This window comes from Cynocephalus volans, chromosome 5, assembly GCF_027409185.1.
Source record: "Cynocephalus volans isolate mCynVol1 chromosome 5, mCynVol1.pri, whole genome shotgun sequence".
Taxonomy (NCBI): domain Eukaryota; kingdom Metazoa; phylum Chordata; class Mammalia; order Dermoptera; family Cynocephalidae; genus Cynocephalus; species Cynocephalus volans.
The window spans coordinates 66,043,095-66,063,678 of NC_084464.1; the positions used below are offsets into that span (position 1 = coordinate 66,043,095).

At 36.0% G+C, this 20,584-nt stretch overlaps 1 pseudogene; it reads left to right on the forward strand.

The window, feature by feature from the left end:
• Positions 1 to 1,956: 1,956 nt before the first annotated feature.
• Positions 1,957 to 2,413, forward strand: LOC134378646 (peptidyl-prolyl cis-trans isomerase A-like; annotated as a pseudogene).
• The last annotated feature ends 18,171 nt before the right edge of the window (positions 2,414 to 20,584 follow it).

Genomic DNA, 20,584 nt, shown 5'->3' on the forward strand with positions numbered 1-20,584 from the left:
CCATGGGATATTCAACGCAGACCCTGGAGGGGGGAGTGGGAATTGGATGGGACAAGAGACACGAGAAATGGAGACAAGACAGTATTCTGATCAAGTCTCGTTTATTAGCCAGAAGGTCACAGCTTATATAGCCAGCAGGAGGGAATCAGCAGATAAGGAAGTATGCAGATGTTTTCTGGGAAAAACCACAGGGCAAATCGTTCCGGGAAATGGAACATTCTCAGCTATCTAAAGCAATACAGCAGTGATCTACGTCTAGGACTGTGCAAGCAGTAAGAAGGAGAAAAGGGCGGAAAGGTCACAGCATTTATATCTTTAGTGCCAGAGGGCTATTGGCAGGGCTTCATGACCCTGGGCAGGCTATGACCGGGCTCTTTGGACCCAGACACAGAAGAAAAGCTCATATATTAGCCATAAGGTAGAAATTCAGGTAATTTCAAATTCGTCATGAAAAGTCTAGTAAGCAGGTCTCCTTTTATATATTTAAGAAAAAATAAAAGAGTACTATTTTCTCTCCCTTTTCTCCTCTTCAACTTCACCAGAATTTTTTTCTCAACTAGCAAACCTGATATCATTTTACCATTTATTCCTCAATCAGTCAATGAACATTTATTGAACGCCAGGTGTGTCCTGCTCACTGCGCTAGCACAGATAAAAAGACACACATTTCTTGTGCTTGTACTTACACTCTAGAGGCAGAAGACAAACAACGAGCAAATAAATACACCAATATACACCAGTAAATTTTTAAATTGGAAGTGCCTCTATAACCTGGGAGTGAGTCTTAAATAACAAGAAAAATCTAGCCTTGAAACAGTCTGAGGGAAACGTATTCGAGGTGGACAGAACATCCTAAGGCTACAGCAAGCTGAGTATGTTTGAGAAACAAATCAGAAGCTAGTGTAGCTGAGGGAAAGGAAAAGTAACAAAAGATAAAATTAGAAGTCATCAGGACCCAGATCTTGTAGTATTTTGCAGGCAGCAATAGGGAAATTAGAATTCATTCTAAGTAAGAAACAATTGGAGATTTTTAAGCAAGGAAGTGGAACCAAGATATGACTTACATTTTTAAAATCTTATTCCGGCTACAATGCGATAAACGAATTATAAGGGTCAAAGTAGAATCAGGATAATTAGGAAGCCATTGCAGTAATCCAAATAAGAGGTGACAGTGGCCTAACCTAGGATCATAAGTGGAAACAAAGAGAAATTGATACATTTGAGGTATAACTTGGAAAGTCAGATGAGAGGACCTGTGGATGGATTAAATGTAGGGAAAGAGAAGAGAGAAATGAGGAATGACACCTATGTTTTGGACTGGGCTTCCAGTAGTGTGCAAGATGATATGTTTACTAAGTTTGGAGCACAGGGAGGAGGGAGGAAGAATGAATCAAGTGTCCCTAGTTAAGCATGTTAATTTTGGACTGCCTAATAAAGTGATAGCTTACAGACAAGGAACACAAAGACATTTGGTAGGTAACTTGCCCAGGATGGCACACAGCCAGTACATGTTCTAGTATTTGAAGTGCAATCCTTGTTCAAAAGTGAATCCAAATTTGGAGAGGACCTCAGAAATTATCTTATTCATCTTGTATCTACAACATAGGTTTAGCTTACCTCCTGCACAAATACAGAGTCAACCTCCTCTGTATCATTCTGGATGGTTACTGAGCCTTAATATAGAAAGCAATAACAGAGGCCGAGCCCGTGGCGCACTCGGGAGAGTGCGGCGCTGGGAGCGCGCGACGCTCCTGCCGCGGGTTCGGATCCTATACAGGAATGGCCGGTGCACTCACTGGCTGAGTGCCGGTCACGAAAACAACAAAAAAAAAAAAAAAAAAAAGAAAGCAATAACAAAAATAACGAAAGCATTACCATATGGAGCTCTTCCTCCAATTTGCTTAATTTGGGTTGTTTGCAGATGTTGATGCTGCCCTCAACCTCCCACTGCCAGCCATGGCCAACTGCCCCATATTCTTCTACATCAACATCCATGGCAAGCCCTTGGTCCACATCTCCCTCAAGAAAACTTCATGCTCTGAGCATTGGAGAGAGAGAACATGGTTATAAGGGTTTTTGCTTTCACAGAATTATTCCAGGGTTTATGTGCCAGGAGGAGACTTCAGACGCCATAATGGCACTGGCAGCAAGTCCATCTATGGGGAGAAATTTGATGATGTGAATTTCCTGAACATACAGGTCCTGGCATCTCGTCCATGACAAATGCTGGACCCAAAAAAATGGTTCCCAGTTTTTCATTTCCACTGCCAAGATTGAGTGGTTGTATGGCAAGCATGTGGTCTTTAGCAAGGTGAAAGAGGGCATGAACATCATGGAAGTCATGAAGTGCATTGGGTCCAGGAATAGCAAGACCAGCAAGAAGATCATTATTGATAACTGCGGACAACTCTAATTAATGTGGCTTGCTTTATCCCAACCCACAGACCATTCCTTCTGTAGCTCACAATTAATGAATTCACAAATTCAATCTATGAATTTGCAGTTCAAAGGTTACATATTTTTCTTATTACCCTACAAGTATAGCTGGATTGCAGAGTTAAGTTTATGACTGCAAAATAAAACATAAGTAACAAAAAACAAAAATTGTTTAATGTGAAGAATCACTTAGCAATTGTTATATTTATAATTTACTTAGATAAGTGAAATTTGGCTGCAAGACTTCAGAGAGTATCTATCTAAAAAGGATAACTGGTCTAAATATGATTTGGATTGGATTCTGGAACAGAAAAAGGACATTATTGAAAACACTGTTGAAACCAAATAGAATGTATGGTTTAGTTAATAGTACATACTGTACCAATGTTTATTTCTTAGTTCTGACAAGTCTATCATGGTTCTGTGGCATATTAATGTTAGGGGAAGGAGACCGAAAGGTATACAGGAACTCTCTGCAATATCATTGCAACTTTAATGTCAATATAAAATTCTTCCAAAATAAAAAATTATATCTTTTTGTTTGTTTTTATATAATCTTTTTATTTGGGAGAATAACTCCCCACTTGCCACAAGACTGCTGGTAGTTTCCACAGCTGTAGTTTTCCTCCTTTGCACAAAGGAGCCAAAAGAATAATTTTCCTGATAGTCCTGAAAAAGAAAATATTTCTCGCCTCAGTGGCCTGAGTTATGTTTTGAATCCATCCCTGAATGAGCCATTAACTCTGGCCTGGAGGACGGCTTCACAGACAAGGTCAATCCCTCCAACACCCACTGGGTAAGAACATGGGAGGGAAGGTCCATCAAAGGAAATGGAAAATGCTATTTACTTGGAGAAGGGGTATAAATTAACTTTTTTGGAAGCCTTTCTAAAATAGGGAATTTCAAATAATTCTGACTTTTTAATTTATTTCAAGTAATCAACATTGTACAAAAAAGGAATTACACACAAGAGATTTTCTAGTAATTTTATGCATCAAAACTTTGAAATTACCTAAATTCCCTGCTATCTCATGTTTGTTCCTCGAGTTACAATGCACTGCTCCATGGACCATCATGCAGCTGTTAAATAGCATGTTTTCAAAGAATATTTACTGTAGAAGTCAGAGTTCTTCTAAAAGACAGAACCAATGGTTATGGTTATAAATATATGAGAGGGGATTTACTTGGGGAATTGGCTCACATGATTGTGCAGAAGAATCCCATGACAGGCCCTCTGCAAACGGGATGCCAGTAGCGTGGCTCAGTCCAAGTCATACTCGGGAAGCTGATGGTGCCATTGGTGTAAATCTTGGAACCCAAAAGCTGAAGAGCCTTGCACTCTGATGTCCACAAATAGAAGAGCAGAGTTTGTCTCGGCTCAAAGAGAGATTCACTTTTTTCTCCATTTTCATTCTTTCCGGGTCCTCAGTGGATTGGGATGGTTCCCACCCATGTCAAAGGCAGATCCTTTGCTCATCTCTTTGTCTTCTTCTGAGTCCTCCAAACTCCTTCAACCTTTGCCCGACACCCAATTCCAAAGCCACTTCCACATTTTCAAGGATTCATTATAAGCAACACCTCACTTCTCTGGTACCAATTTTCTGTATTAATCTGTTTCTGTTGCTTATAAAAGAAATATCTGAAACCTGATAATTTATAAGAAACAATATTTATTACTTAAAATTTGATGGCTGGGATGCCCAAAGTCTAGAGAACACATCTGGTGAGGGCCTTCTTTGGTGATGACTTCAGCAGCAAAGGGTATCACATTGCAAGAAAGGCAGAAAGCAAGAGAGAGGCTAAGCTCCTCACTGGATCTCCTTTTAAAGTCCTCAAAACCATGCCCATGACCACCATTAAACCATCAATGGATTAACCCATTTACTAGGGCATGGTCCTCACAATCTAATTACCTCTTCAAAGCCCCACCTTTCAATGACCGTAATAGGATTTCACACCTCAACAGTTACAGTGGGGATTAAGCTTCTAATACAAGGACTTTGGGGGACACAATTCAATCCACAGCACTTACTATGTAAACAAAAGTCATACCGTATCAGTAAGTTGAACAAATAATTATTGATGGTCTTCTATGTGTCGGGCACTGAGATACATCAGTGAACAAAAGAGACACAGTTGTTTGCTCTCCTGGATTTAAATTAAAAAATAATATTACAAAAAGAATACGACTTGATTTTTTTAAATACCAAGATTCTCAGATGTATGCACAGGTATCTGAAATTTTTCAGACACCAAGATATTCATATACCTTCACCCACAAATATCTGCAAAGTTGTACATCAATGGTAGCAGTAGTTTTCTCTGGCTGGTGGTTTAAATGGCATATTTTTTGTTTACTTTTGGTTCTATTTTCCAAATTGTCTACCATAAACATATACTTCCTTTTACACCAGAAAATAAGTAATGAGTTTGCTATTTTTTAAAAGAGTCAATATTGACTTTTGCTGATATCCTGTCATTTGCAGAACACCTGTTAAGTGCCTAATTCCTTTATTTTCATTCTTACATAGTTTGGAATTGGGTTGTAAAAAAGGAAGGGAAGAGAGGATGTTGAACTTAGCTTTTTACACTGACAGATAATGCCATCTAATTTGCTCAAATCAAACACTTCTTGCATCAAACTGCATTCATTTGAATAAATGTTGATCATAAATTAATATTCTCCAAGATAGAATTACTATTTTTACATTTGTGAAAAAACAAAATTGGATGTAAGAAACGTACATTACCTATTTTTATTATCTAAGGTATGACTGCAGGGAGAATTACAATTTCGTATTTCAAAGTTCCCACAGCATGACTTCTGTCATATACTAAAAACAACTCTGATACTGTCCAAGACATTCTGTATTAACCTTGGTGGGGATGTTTTAAAAGTAATTTCCCATGAGACAAGGCATCTGACTTTGGTGATATGGAAAAAATAAAATGTTCACTCAAATGGCCAACTTTTCTGTCTTAAATATTACCATCATCAGTGGTAACAACCTCCTTGGCACATATGGGCTAAAGGTAAGTTTTCTGAGGACACTTGCCCTACAGAACTAATTCCTATACACAGTCGATATGATGTAGTAAAAACTGAATGTGAACTTCAACCTTTTAGGGTTGAACAATTGGTCAAACAAGACTATAAAGATTTCTTAGAATTTGGGGGTGAGTGATGAGTGAATCCAAATTTATTCCCAGGAGCATCATAATTACTATTTCCTCACATTGAGCAAACATCTCTGACAGCCCTTTATAATCAGGGAAGTTTAGAGTAGTCTCATAGACATGAGGTATTTTCTGAATATTCTGACATCCCAGTTTGAAGAATTAAAGACTCCCTCCTAATTCCCAAAAGATTCTGTTGCAAAACTGGCCTAATATTTATCCCGAAAAGAAACAAGGACACTCACTCACTAGATCTTTGACACTTGTCCTTTCACTATTTTTTAAATACCATTTAAAGAATCTTGATTCCTCAGAAATAAATATCAAATGTTATCAATTATTTTCATGAACAGTACCCCCAATGAAGTTATGCAAACATCAGGTAACTCTCATTTCAAAATGTGTTTGCAGATCTTGGATCGTAACAGATGTCTGCTATATAACAGATCCCTAATCATTTAGTATTACATGACTGCTCGAAATACATGGACTGAACAATGGCTCCCAAAGAGTTGGATCATTCATTTACAATGAATCAAGGCAGCCTAGTCTTTCCATAATAAATTTAAACTTCTTTTAGAACAAGAAACTACTAAGTGACAAAGGCCAATGACAGGCCAATATCTGCTTGATAGCAGATATTTTCTCAAAAAACAAAAGTACTAAGGCCACCAAGGTGGGAAACAAGGAGAGAGGGAGGGTAGCAAGAATTTGGTAAAGGGCCACAAAAAATGATTACATTGTATAATGTTGAATACACTAATTATCCTGATTTGAGCATCACATATAGCACACAGGTATTCATATTCAATGTTGTACCCCACAGATATGTACAATCTATTATGTTTCAACAATAAATAGATAAATAAATAAAGATAATTAAAAATAATGTCAGGTATGAATGGATTAAAATAATTACTAACCAGATTAATAGTTTATAAATTTTATTATTAATATCCTTTATGACTTTCTCAAAGATGTGAAACTTTTGATAAACTATAATTTCAAATATGATTTGGAGAACAAATATAAATGTTTTTATTTTTAAAAGACAAACATTTTCCAAAACCAAGGTACATAGAACAATAGCAGTCAAAAAGTCTTAGATGTAATTTTTAAATTCCTCTGCAAAACATCCTAATAATAATGTCCATCTATTTAATCCGGCAGTTAAATATAAAAATATCCAGCTGACACTCATGGCTCAGTATTAAGAAATCCACTCAGAAGATGACAACAAAGATTTTCTAATGCCTAATACAAATCACATTGTACAAATAGTAATTAAAATTTTGAAAAAATGTCTACTTGGCAGTTAAAAATCACAAATTCTCCTTTTACTTCTATAACAGAATATGCTATAGAAGAACAAAATGTGCAACTGTTTGGCTTTATAAAAACATTCCCTTTAAGATCGAAAAACAGAATAAACTAATTAAACTAATATGTAATTAATTGCTAAGTATTCAGAAGGATGAGTATCATTTCTGGCACTGAGAAAAGCAAATTAAATTGTCCTGGCCTTGATTTTCAGGATTTCACACTCCAGGCAGTTCAGCTTAATTTGGATTTTTGCACCAGGGATTATGAACTTCTGCTTTTCATGAAGTCTTCTACCCAAAATATACTTACCGTAACACTAGCAAAGCTTAAACTTCAGTGTTTTTCATATCCGTGGGTCTCTGTCCTTGAAGGGACTCTAGAAATGTATTTACATGGTGACGTGTTTTTGATAACTTAACTGCAACTACGTAAATCCCCTGTTTCTTTCCACTAGGGCATCCTCTTCATCACACCTCTCCTCACGCTGGATGGTGTGGGAGAAAGCATGAGCATTTGGGGGATCTAACTAAGAGGATTTTCAATTGAGGATTCCCTTCGTTTTGATTTCATGGGATATGTTCTTGTAGTTTGCAGTCATTCTCATATATAGTTAAATACTCATTAACCATATCAATGTATTCATGGTGTCCAGGTACTATCTTACTGCTCCAACTCATCCAGCACAAAGGCGCAAAAACACAAGACATGAAGGTCAGGATAAAAAAATGTCTTAGGCATCTGGCACAGGAAATACGTGGCTAATGAAGGAGAAACAAAATTATTCAGTTTATTTGTGATCAGATGAGTGGATTCCAGATAAATTCATGCATAATTTAATCTAATAAAATGACAACATGGTTTTAAATTATTCCAATATTTTTAATGTATTATCTTAATATCTTTTGTTATATGCTCATAAAGCACATAGTGTGTTAATATCTGTAGCTGACATTCACACTGAACCAGGCACTGTTCTAAGCACTTTACACATATTAATTAATTCTAATTAATTCTCAAAGCAAGCCTGTGATATAACATCATTATTCCATTTTTTATTTTAATTTATTTTTTTGTTGTTGTACATGTTTATAGGGTACAGTTCGTTGTTTCAATACATGCATATATAATGATCTAATCAGAGTAGTTAGTGTATCTATCACCTAAACATTTATCATTTCTTTGTGGTTATAACATTCAAGATCCTCTTTTCTGGCTATCTTGAACTATACAATTCAGCACTGTTAGTTATTGTCACCCTAGAGCACCAGAACTAGTTCTTCCCATCTAACTGTAACTTTGTAACTTTGTACCAGTCTGCCAGCCTTCCCCCAGCCCCCTTCCCTTTCCCTGCCTCTGATAACTACTATTCTACTATTTCTCTCTTTTTTTCTCTTTTTAATTTATATGTCTTAATTGACCCATGATAATTGTATATCTTTGTGGAGTACAATATGACATTTGTACTATCCCATTTTACAGAGGAAACTGAGTAACTTGCCTTGCCTAAGATTACACGGCTAGAATAAGATGGAACAGTGAACACAACTTCCTTCCTTGCTCGTATTTGTCTACCCTTTTCCTGCCTACCCTCTCCTACAACAGAGCTTCTCACCTTCTGGAATAAGAAACCAGGGTAATAAATACAAGTGATGAAATCAGTAGAAAGTAGTCTAAAATCGAAAAGGAGTCCGGGCTGATACAGGCAAATTTCTTTATCATCTTTCTTTCCCAATGGGAAAGCCTTCCGAGGGACTTGCCTTTATATTGAGATTTTAGTTTAAACTCCATACTTTACATCAACCCAATCTCCTATTCCCACAAAGATGTAACTACCCAAGCCTCTGGAATATTAAGACCAACACACCACCAGCCATGGCTGGAGCATGCGGTACATTACATGCAGACCATCAAATCTCCAATTTTCTGGCTCCTAGGTGTTTCCCTAACTTTCTTCTGAGTTTCTCTATCCATTTTAAAAAATGCTATGTCTCTAGCTTTTCTGTGTCTTACCAGGAGAATTTTAAAGTTTTCTATTCAGAAAATCATGGGAAACCCCTACTTCTGTGTCTCTTTTTCCTACCATCCATTAGGTCCCTGCAAACATGCATTACTTCTCCCTCTTGTTTGTTGAGATAATCCCTCAAGTCTAATTCACCCTTTCTCAAACAGTGGCAGTTGTTTTTCTTCTTTTCTAGGGAAGGGCAGAATGGCCAATGGGAGACATGAATTTGGGGAGAGAAGAATGAAAAAATACTGATTAAAAAATGTTAACATTTATTCCTCGCGACAGAGATTGGTTAGATGCTTTCCCACCCTGTTTCCTCTCCCTGGGCAGTCAGGAAAGTGACCTTCCCAGTCATCCTTGTCGGTAGGCTGAGGCCATCTGAGTAGCTTCCAGCCAGTGGGATGTGGAAGGAAGCAGAGCACTGCCCTTTAGGCCCAGCCCTAAAGCCTTCAGTGATATCTTTCATACAGTCCCTTTCCTTTTTCTCAGATGCTGGAGGTACTCAATAGAAGCAGCATGGACCCCTCAGCTATTAACTGAAGAGAAGCCAACAAAGGGGCTGCCTGACCCGCCTTGTAATTGGAACATCAGCAACAATTAACTGTTGTTGTGTTGTCATGGGGGTTGCTGGCATAAATTATCCAGATTAATATATTCTCATTATGGTTATTTGAAACATATTTTAAGCTGAAATGCTTGAATATATAGTATATCAAAAAAGTGACCTCTCTGAGTCAAAATACATTCATGATTAATCTAAAAATGCCTATGTAGAGTATTATTTGTATGTTTAAATATCAATTGTTAATTTCCTCATTGAATGTTTATTCCAAGTAACTCATCAAAATTTCAAGTACCCCTAACTATTATACATTATCCCTTTTACCTCAAATATTGATTACAGCACTTATACATTTATTTCTGCAGTAGCAACCCCAAATATGTTCATTGATTTTTTTTTTTTTAAAAAGCTTCTTAGAATCTGAAGTAAATACCGAAAACATTAAGTCAATAGCAGAGAAAGCAGAGAAGTGAATCCTCACCCATTACCAGCACCCAAGTGGATTTCAGGCTGGCCAATTTGTCTGAATATGTGAATATCTCTCCTTGTATTCTTTAAAAAAGGAGGAATATAACAGCTGTCAAATGCACACAGATAAGTTCTAACTAATTTTCTAACTAACGCTTATTGTCTATTTATTGTTTATTGTCTGTGGATATACGTATATGTGTGTATTTTAAACAAAAAGCAAAATGTTTAAAACTGAATTCATCCTTCATAGAATTTTCATACATTACAATATTTTAAACTGATTAGCTCTGGAAATATCTATTTATGGATAAATGAGTAAGAGTTTAAATTCAAAATGAAAACTACAAACCTCGTTTTCTTTTTCTCATGTATCACTATGACATGGTAAATGTTTGAAAACTGTGTAACATTTTGACATTGATGAACCCTATATTTTATTCCTTTGCAAAGCTATCTTAGGTTATTTTATAATGTTAGAGAATTTTCTGGTTGAGAGGGACTTCCAAAATTTCCATTTTAAAAATGAGGAAACAAAGGCATAGCTAAATTAATTGTCTTGCTCAAAGCCTTAGAGACAGCTGGTGGCAGATGTGGGAATAGAATCTAGTGTCTTGCTTCCCATTTCCCTCCTGCTTTACATATCATTATAGAGAACTTCCTATTCCAAAATAAGTCTCAAAAATTTTCTAATCATGTTACATTCTGTTTTTTGAAACTTATGTATACATAATCTTTATGTTTGAGAGCAACTTTACATATTCATAATGTTGTATACTTTCTATTTTTGTGATTTTCTAAATAGAAATATCAACTGATAATTTCCTCCCATGTATACCTGTAAAAAACTATGAGTATCACTTTCTAATAGAATTCCACAATCATAAAATCTTTAATTTCAGTGAAGGAATTTCCAGTCGTTCTTTCTCTTTCGATAGCAAAAGTGTCATACTTTAATAATAGGATGAAATTTGAGTTTCCGGGCCGACCCGGTGGCTCACTCGGGAGAGTGCAGCGCTGGGAGCGCAGCAGCGCTCCTGCCCCAGGTTCAGATCCTATATAGGGATGGCCGGTTCGCTCACTGGCTGAGCACGGTCACAAAAAAAAGGACAAAAAAAAAAAAAAAAGGAAATTTGAGTTTCCAAATGCAACAAAAAACAAGCTGGATTTTGCAAGAACCTTTTTTTCTCTCTTCTGGAAGAGAGAGTTTCAAGTTAGAATCCTCAAATATCACTCACACTCAGAAGCTGTTTAATTGCGATCTGAATGTAATTTTTCTTACAGTTCAACAAACTGCAAGTTGTTTGGCTGCAGAATAGATGATTTGGGCTATTTTAGTGTTAAATCCGCATATGTTTAAATCACTTACTAGATTTTGTTGATGAGACTAGCCACGCAATGAAAATACCTTCAACAGTAAAGAAAAAAATGTTTCTGGGTTTAAACTTCCTATATCATGGGCTAAACTAAATTTTCATCATGTAGGACTCATCTCATTTGTTTCCAGTTTCTCAGGAGTACTATCCCTGTTGTCTGATTTCCAGCATCTTGAAAACCTTTCTTTCATACATTTTGTCTGTATTTTTCTTGCCATTGCTTCAGCAGGGAAGATAAATTTGGTTCCCGTTACTACTCCTTCTAGGCTGGAAGCAGAAGTGTTTGAACTCATTTTAACAAGAAAGGATTCATAAAAAATGTTTGGAAGAAGGAGAACCTTGTGTTGAGGTCATTGTAGATAAGGATGTAAAAGGCATTGTGGAACAGCACAGAAATAAGAAATGAAAATGTAACTGATTTATTGTTTAACCCAGGCACAGGGATATCAGTTCAGTCTATTCAAGAAAATATGTGGAAATTGACCATCTTACTTTAAAGTAAGCTGAAGTAGTTTGTGCTGCAGACACAAAGAAATCTTTCAAGAGTGTATTTATTGCTGCATCATTGGACCCAGGCTTATAGAGCAGCCTCTATCTGGGATATATCTACTTTGATGGCAGAGATAAATTGGAAAGTGCTGAAACTACAACATGTCTTATAGCTTCTTCTGTAACATGGCACAAATCATGTTCATCCACATTTTATTGAGCAAACCTACTCACATGGTTATCCTTATCTGGGGAAGGCCTGTAAGGAAGGCACCATATGTAAGGCCCCTGAACATTAAGAACAATAATAAAATCCACCATGCTCACTATAAATTAAACCAGTAGTTTTTAACCTCTTTTAAATTCTTATAAAGGTTTGTAGCCCCTTCTCAGAAAAATACAAATATTTAACAAATATAAACATTTTTTATATAACATCCTGGGCTTTGTGAAACCTCTGTAATCTACCCAAAGACCAGAAGTCATAGACTCTATGTTAAGAACCCCCAATTAAATAGCTTTGATTTTTTTTTTTTTTTTACAGCTTTGGGGCCAGGAGAAATTTTTGATGTTATAAATTTTTATAGAATTAAAAGGTCATATTTTGAGAAAACCAGAATATCCTCTAATTCTGCTGACTATAACCATAATCTATTTGTAAACATATCAAAATATTCCATTGAATAAATATGAGTTAATGTACTAAACACTTTTAATACATGATATTTTAAGTTATTTACTTATTTTATTGAAACATAATTGATTTTACATATGTATGAGACACAGCATTGAATGTCAACAACCTGTGTGCAATATGTACTGTTCAAATCAGGATAATTAGTAGATTCGAAATTATACAATGTAATCATATTTTCTGGCCCTTTACCAATTTCTTGCTAACCTTCCCTCCTCCTAAGTTATTTAATCAACCATGATTTATGCTTCATTTTCAGAAATATTAGTCGGGCCTCTTAACAAATGTTCTTTAGACTGAAGCGAGTTTGCTAAACTTCATTTGAACTTTTTACTCAGTCATTTGATTGAGCCTCTGAGAATAACAGAACACCTGTTGGTCAAGCAATGTTACTTCTGTTTCTTTTAAGAAATCTTGCCAAATTTGTCAGGCTGTGAGAATACACATGCTCCATTAAAAGTCAAAGAAGACCATAACAAAACTGAAATAAGAAACAAGAGAAGTATTATTTCATTTCTGTTTTGAAGAAGGGAAAGGAAAATAAATCAAGAACAAGAAATACCAAAAAAGCCAAAGAGTAAATTATATCCATTAGGACACAATCTTATCCATCTCATTTTGGTCTGTATTTTTGTTGATAAACAACAAAAATATAAAAAAGTATAAAACTGATGATCATTATAAAGCATATGAAAATAGGTGAGAAATAATAAAAGAATATTATTGTCATGGAACAGATTTGTAAATATTTAGTTAGATTCAGATAGTTTAAAAATTATAATTTTGTATTTAAAAACAATAAAAATATACTACATAAATTCTCTCAAGTGTTTTTAGGACTAGGCAGGAAGCAAGTAAATGAATAAGATACAATAAGATTAGGAATGAGCACTGCTCATCAGGGTCTCAAAATTCAAAACAGAAAAATCCTGGGAGCATTTGTTTATAAAGGAACTATAGTCATTCCTTGGTATCCTTGGAGTATTGGTTCCAGGACCTCCCACAGACACCAAACTCTGCAGGTGCTCAAGTCCCTGATATAAAATGACATAGTATTTGCATATAACCTATGCACATCCTCCCATATAGTTGAAATTAACTCTAGGTTACTTATAATATCTAATACAGTATAAATGCTGTGTAAACAGTTGTTGGATTGTTTAGGGAATAAGAACAAGAAAAAAGTCTGTACATGTTCAGTACAAATACAATTTTTTTCTCGAATATTTTCCATCTGCAGTGATTCAGAACCCATATGTCCAGAGAGCAACTGTATTTTCAAAAGCATGAGCAGACAGTAGAGAAACCACAAGAAATACTGCAGTACTTGGAGTTAGTAACAGCAGAGCTTTACAATGCCAAGGCTCAAAGACAGGGTGAGAGCAGTTAAACCAAACCTAGAATTAGAGAGACATGTAGAATAATCTGCCTGGGGAAGAGCAGTGACCTTTGGTGAAAAGACACCATCATCCCAGGGCGATCTCCTGCAGAGGAAGGAATCAATATCCTGACCTTACTCTCCTGCCTCCGTCTGATCTGTGGGGCCTTCCCAATGACAAAACCCAGCTTGAAGAAGCCAGAAATCAAGGAAACCATCTGATGCCGGGAGTAGATCTTAAGGGACAAATGGGAGGTATCTGGCCCAAACATGTAAATTCAGAATTTGATGATTTTGAGAAAATTAAATAATATGATCACATGAGTGGATCATACTCCAGATATACCTTTCAGTTGCAAAATAGCATTCAATCTTGTTTCACCATTATTTTCCTCTACTCCTACCATGGGAGAGGAGAAAAGATAAAGAGGAAGAGCAAGTCTTCTCAAAGACTTATAGTCTCAACTGTCTATAAATTCCTTGCAACAGAATGCCACAGTTTACATGTCTTCCTATCCTACACACCTAGCATGTATTTGGCACAAAGTAAGTATTTATTGAGTTAATTGAATGGGTAAATGAACAAATCACATTTAAATGGGATGGGTTGATGCAAATAAATCCTAACAGTAAAAATGGAAATCTATATAACACGAATTGTTAATCCTAAATGTAACTACTTTGGTGGTTTCCTGTAAATTCATGCATAAGAGAGATACTTTAATTCTATAACACCCTGGCCTAGGTTTCAAAATTATTCCTTTAGGTAATCTCATACAATTCTCTGCATATCTAAATATACAACAGGCACTATGTTTTCAATTTATTTTATGGTAAATGATTCTCAAAATATATCATTACTAATCCCTCTAGTTTTCGTTGGGTGTTATATTGTAACATATTAATCTCTAAATGAAAACAAGATGATTTGTTGGAATGAATCAGTACTCACTTAGGCCACCCCAGAGAAATAAATCTCAACACCTTCAGGAGAGCCCAGGGAGCCCCTTGTTCTTTTGGCCTCGACGTGGCTCACCCAGAGAGCAATCATCTTTAAATAACATAAATCAAAGTCCAAGTCCCTTAGAGACCTGAAACGTATAGCTAATCCATTTCTAAGTCAGTTTTCACTTGACTGAAAACACTGCTCCATATGTAATTCACACTATGAAAGCCCATATCCACAGGCTAATTATGAAGTCATTCTTGTCTGTCCTTTCCTCTTCCTTCTCTCTTTCTTCCTCTGTATTAGAAGACATCTGTAAAATATTCCCAGGTGGCATAGCCACTTATATGGAAAAGAACACAAGTGTATGAATAATTTGCCAGCTCCTTATAGACTTTATGATAGAACCTGAGGTATTTTTGTTTGTTTTTGCTCAAAGTTCATGCACTCTACCTTGAACATAGATATGACAAAAATATCATATATGTGGTGCATGGTAAAGGGAAAAATTGAAGAAAGGGGAGGAGAGCAAAAGAAGAGAAAGAGAAAGGAAAAGAGGAAAGGGGAAGAGGGAGGTAAATTTATTTTATCTTCTTAACTAGTCACGATTATTGAACCAGATTCTTCATATTCAAGTAACAAAGAAAAAATGGAAAAATGTGTAGTGGAAACAATACATGCCATCCCAAATCTTCCAGAACCTTAAATAAATCATGATCACTGTGTGATGAGCTCTAACCTAGATAGGAAAAGGAGTTTTTATAATGCAGGAATTTCTTATTGATTTCAAGGAACTCTAAGGTAAAGACAAGGACTTAGGGAAAAGCATGTAAACTCCATAGGAAGGAAAACCATGACCATTGTAGTTAGGATATGTAGGTTTGAGTTGTGCCTATGACTTCCAAAGTATCTTTTGACAAAGAAACACAGTTACACACTATAACATCCCATAAGATGAGCTAAAAACCACTAAGGAGAAGCTTCTCTTGGAACTGAGAGAATTTTTCTTCTAGGTTTCTCAATAAGAAGACTATGTGATGCAGGATAAACAAAGCAAAACAAAACAAAAAACTCTGAACAATAAATAAATGTGACAGGTATACCTAGCTTTTAAGGATCCTTCTAACTTTTCCAGAGTGTTTCAAGGACTCTGAGGTCTAGTTGAGTTTTTTCTTTAAATCAAAACATTCACCTTTGGAAGGCTGCTTTCAACAATCAACCAATGTACAACCAACAGTCCTACAAAGCAATTCAATGCAGTTCTTTACCAAAGGGTACATTTTGACAACTAGTTTATCTTAGAGGTTACAATGTATAATTATGTTGTTTAAAGCTAGACATATTTTGGGTGATTGAGGTTTCAATGGTAGGATTCAATGACATCATTTTTTAAACTTTTTAATGTTTTCAGACATACACATGTCCTAAGATATGAAAGAACCTAAGATGGGTAAAGCCGAGTGGAAAATTGGGGGAAGCACAAGAAGGAAATGTCAAAGTCAAAGTAGGAAAGAACTGGATAAGGCAGGCTCTGCTGAGCCCTGGTAAGAAATTTTATTTTAATCTCAGAGCAACATGAAGCAATTAAAAGGTCTTAAGCAGAGGACTACATGGTCTGATCTATTGTGTCCATATTATTTCAAGATTCTGTTGCAATCTTATGTGCTAGCCTACAGATATTATAAGGGCAATGTATTTTTTTTTTTTTTTGGATCCCCAGCATCTAACACACCCTCCCTCCACCACCAGTGATCCCTGGCATCACCTTTCAATGATTGGCACCTCCTGTTATTCATACTCTTGTGTAATCCTCTCTCTTTGAGAGTAGACAGAAACTGTGATTTGTTTCTAACCAATAAAGTATGTCAAATGTGATAAAATATTATTTCTGTGACTAGGTTAAATAAAATTATAACTTCCACCTTCCTAGGTGACTCTGTTGCCTTCTTGGCTTGCATGCTTGGATGAAGCAAGGTACTGTGTTGGAGAGATCCACATGGCAAAGTATAGCCAACAGCCAGCTAGGAACTGAGACCCTTAATCCAACAGCCCTTGAGAAACTGTATTCTGCCAGTTTCTCCACTTGGAAGAAAATCCTTCCCCAGTTGAGACTTCAGATGAGACCCCAGCCCTGGTCAAGACTTCAATAGCCTCATGAGAGACCCTGAAGCAGAGCACACAGCAAAGTCATGCCCAGACTCCTGACCCACAGAAACTGCACTATAATAAATGCATGTTGTTTTAAGCCACCACATTTGTAATAATTTATTACATAGTAATAGATAACTAGTATGGGGAGCTGTTCAATTCACACTAATTAATTATTTTCTGAGAATGACTTTAAAATACAGGCACAGATGTTCAGCAATCATTTTTGGGCTAAGAGATTTGGGCACCCTGGCCACATTATTAATTAATTCACAGATTTAATTCTCTCCTGACATGAACGGGACCATTCAGAATCTGTCTCCCAAGAATCTAACACTTAGAAAAGAGAGATAATGGGGTAGTGGTAAGTCATATTACTAGTGCCACTGCAGAGAAAAGGTCAAACAACTCCTATTGCTGAAGATACAATTCAGTAAATCACATTTCTGCCAATGGCAATGGCAAAGTGGGTGAATTTCAAAAAAACTTCTACAGATTTAGACAAAAAAACTAGAATTTATTCATACCATATTTTCAGTCATAACTCAGGTATGCGATAATAATTACAGAAATTTATAGCACCATAACCAAATTTCTCTAAATCAAGAAGGTCTTTAGAAAGATGCCAGTTTGCTTAATGACTTTATTTTATGTTAAGAGAAGAGTTGAGCTAGATCTGTGAACAATGAGGGGTATTTTTTAGTCTTTAAATGCAATTTGGGGATATAAGATGTAAATTCATAATCATGAGACTGTGTTTAGAGAAAGTAATCAGTGATAGGAGTTTGAGCTGGAAGTGGAGGATGAGGGAAATTACCTATAAATAATTTTGAGCGAATAATATGAAAAATGCAGAGGTACCTTCTTTCTTTCAGAAGATGTAAAATAAAGAAAGGATAAGATGTGATAAAAAAAAGTCTATTTCTCTATTTTTAAAATAAAGAGATTAGACGGAATGTGTTTCAACCTCCCTCAAATTACAATTTTTTATGACCCAACAAAGTACTCATTATAAGGGAGAAAACAAAACTGAAATAACAAAAGTGAGAAAAGTTATCTATACAGCTGTCACTCCATCCTCTTCCAGAAGAGGGCAGCACTAAGAAACAAGGATAGGAAATGGAAAACAGTAGGACTTTTAAGTTCCTGGAAATTCAGTTACATTGAATATCACATATAAACCAAGTTAAAAGGAAGAGATGATTGGACCCTAGAAAAACTCAGATAAAACATTTAGAAATCTATTTTTTGGCATAATACAAAGGTATAAACCTGAGTTACTACTCACTACGACTTTTGATTAATCCTGCATCATCCATCCACACAGTTACTGATACTCAAAAATCACCAACAATCTAATGGAGACAAATTAATTTCAGATTCCTTTCTAGTAAAAAGAAGCAATACTGTTGGTTCATAGTTTGGCATTAAACAAAACTCCAAACGTCAATGTTCATTCAGTGCCAGGAGGCAGCAGTTACCCTGAACAGAAAGACTGTAATCCAATTAGCATGGCATTCCTTGCTGGGTGGTGAGAGCACGGAAATTTCAATAGGCACTTTCTTTGTCTTAAATGTGTATTCATTATCACAAGAAATGGAGAAACTGACATGAAAAGCTGGAATGAAGTGAAAGATTGTTTTTCTGTGCGGTCTTTCTTTTTGGAGTCTGATTCAAACTATTTGCAAAGTCTACCAAAGGCATAACAAAGAATGATGGTGGAATTCTGGATTACTTCAACCCCTTCTTTTTTCACTCCCCCGGCTGCACACAGACATAACCACCAAGATCTAAATTATGCCCTTTACTGTGCAGAGGATGCCTTACAGAAAGTCTCATGTGTGGATTTACGGTAGCATTTGGCCCAATATCCTCTGTTAGGTGGCTTCAGTTTTGTTTGTCACATTTTTCTGGTTCATGAGCCATGACCTTAACTGTTCTTAGTGTGTCAGCATATTCCAAAAAATACTAAAATTATGCAAAGCATTTTCAAAATAGAGGTACTAAGAGTTTATTCAGTCCAGGAACATTTTTCTATGGTGTATGGGAGTGTATGGATTTTAATCATCAGTGTCTCATGTTTATGCAAATACATTTTACCTACAGGTTACAGGTTTTAGTATATTCAATAATTGAAAAGATCCATTGTTAAAATAATTCAAAAAAAAGTTTTTAAAATGAAATCATTCAAGTGTAATGTGATTCAAGCATAAAAATATATGTGGCAGAATTCTGAACTTTATGATTGATACTGAAGAAAAAAGTAATTTTTTTTCAATGAAATAATTGTGCTTTGGAAAAATATGAACTGTTGGCTAGATAGATAGAACAGAAGTTGTTTGATTTATATAAAATGTTTATAGAGTCTGGACTGAAATAAAATCTCTAAACCATTTTTATAACAGTGAAAATTACAGTGTAATAAATACAAAGATGCTGGACTGGAATTCCAGAGACAAAGAGCTAGACTAGGTCTGGCAAATAGATTCAAGTATCAATTCCAAATAACAAGGATTACCTGGAACACTTTGTTGAGAATGACTTATGGGTCATATCTGGGTTCAGCAAGAAAAAGACTGATTAACAATTTTTGCCATAGATAGTGTGTACCCTAAAAGAGCCAGTCCTGGGTTTAAATTCTGATTGGAGGAGAGCAGTCTTTTGCTGGAAAAACCACGAGCTGAGCAATAGTTGAACTTTGGGGCTTTCCTTCTGTCTGTTCCAGAATCAACTGCTGCTGGAAAGTCCTATTTCACCACCTGGACCTGACCGGTGAGCTGTGACCTGCGGTCAATTTTAACAACAACCAATCCGGACTGAACAAGCCAGCATCCCTCATTTACATAGAGGACAGGAGTGGGAACCCGGACAGGAACTTTCTCCATACGAGACGGCCCCTCTCTTTGTTCTAGCAGAGCGCACTTTCATTCTGTACCAAAAGCTGTATCTGACCGTTTTGCAAACTGTTCGCCAATAAAGTCTCTCTTTAACTCCAAATTCTTTTCCAGTGAATTCTGTTAATAGTATGTATGGAAAAAGTGTGTGTTGGGGTGGAGGGAGGGAGTGGTGAGTGTGTGGCATCCATATCCTAAACAGTATTGCCCACAACTAACCAGCTGTGTGATTTTTCCCAAGTTCTTTTTTCAGCTTTGGTATTTGTAAAACAACAGGGTTACACAATATCATATCTAAAATTGTTTTCCGTTCTATAATTTTAAATTTGTGCATTTTAGGAATAAACACTTAAGATTGTTCATAATATAAAAAAGTGTAAGTCTATAACTCAATTTGGCACTTTTTGTAGAAAAAATTGAGTGAAAAGTAATAGTCCATGATTAAGTGTCATAAAATCTGATTCAAAAGCCTAAAAGTTGTGCTTACTGGATACCATTGCAATTATAGGCCACACATGGATTTACTAAACAAAATGTCTGTTGTTTATTGTTTTCACACCAGTAGCTAGAATAATTCCATAAAGTCTCCTGACATTAACAACATGAAACATTGAGCACAGTTTAGAGATCCGCCTAAGAAGACTACCTACCCCCTTAACTACCAAAGATCACATACTGCAATTTGTAA